Source organism: Neophocaena asiaeorientalis, unplaced genomic scaffold (assembly GCF_003031525.2).
Source record: "Neophocaena asiaeorientalis asiaeorientalis breed wild unplaced genomic scaffold, Neophocaena_asiaeorientalis_V1.1 scaffold1189, whole genome shotgun sequence".
In the NCBI taxonomy this organism is placed as follows: domain Eukaryota; kingdom Metazoa; phylum Chordata; class Mammalia; order Artiodactyla; family Phocoenidae; genus Neophocaena; species Neophocaena asiaeorientalis.
In genome coordinates, this window is record NW_020175540.1 from 26867 (window position 1) to 27744 (window position 878).

The following is an 878-nucleotide window of genomic DNA, read 5'->3' on the forward strand; positions in this document are numbered from 1 at the left end:
CCCCCCCATCCCTCTGCCTTGTTCGCTCCATTCCTGCCCAGGCCTGACTCCCCCGGTCAGGGAGAGTTGAGGGACGGGGGCTCAGGCCATAGCTCCCCCCCTTCTTCCTGCAGTGGGGAAAATGGCTTGGCCGGGAAGGGGAGAAGGAGGGGGAGGGGGAGATGGGAACACACGGGGTCTGTGGGCCCATTCAAAGGATCATTCATGGGCTGGAGAGAGGCAGAGACAAAGAGACCGAGACGCAGAGACACGGCGAGAGCATCTCTAGGCGGAGACACGCAGACAGAGCAGGCTGGGGGAAACCAGGCGCAGGGAGAGAGATGGGGAGAGGGAGACCCCAATGGACCGCCACGCAGCCCCCTCCACCCGGCCCGGCTTAGCTCCTACCTGGCTCAGCCCTGGGGCCGTGGTGCCTCCATCCAGGGCTCTGAGTAGGGGGCGGACGGGCTTCGGGAGGGGGGCGGCGGCCTCTGAGCCCCCGCGGCCCCGCAGGCCCAGCCCCCGCCCGCAGCGCCTCACCCGGCGGGGGAGGGAGATCGCCCCAGCCCCCGGGGGCGGGGCCGGGATCCAGTCGATCCCCGGGGAAAGGAGAGGTAGGGGATGGGGTCAGGAGGAGCCCAAGAACAGGGAACCCCGCAGTGGGGACGGCGGAGGGAGGAGGAGGCAACGGGACAGGGCTGGATTGGGAATTCACTGGCTCCGTGGGCTGGCTTCGAGGGACCAAAAGGCGGTACAGGCGGAGGATCCTGAGGGATCGGGTACGGGAGGAGGAGTCCACGGCAATCCCCAGGGGGCCAAAACCCGGGAGCGCAGGATCCGCGGTGCAGGGGCAGGGATCCAGCCGGAATCCTCAGGGAGGGGGAGGGATCTAGTCGATC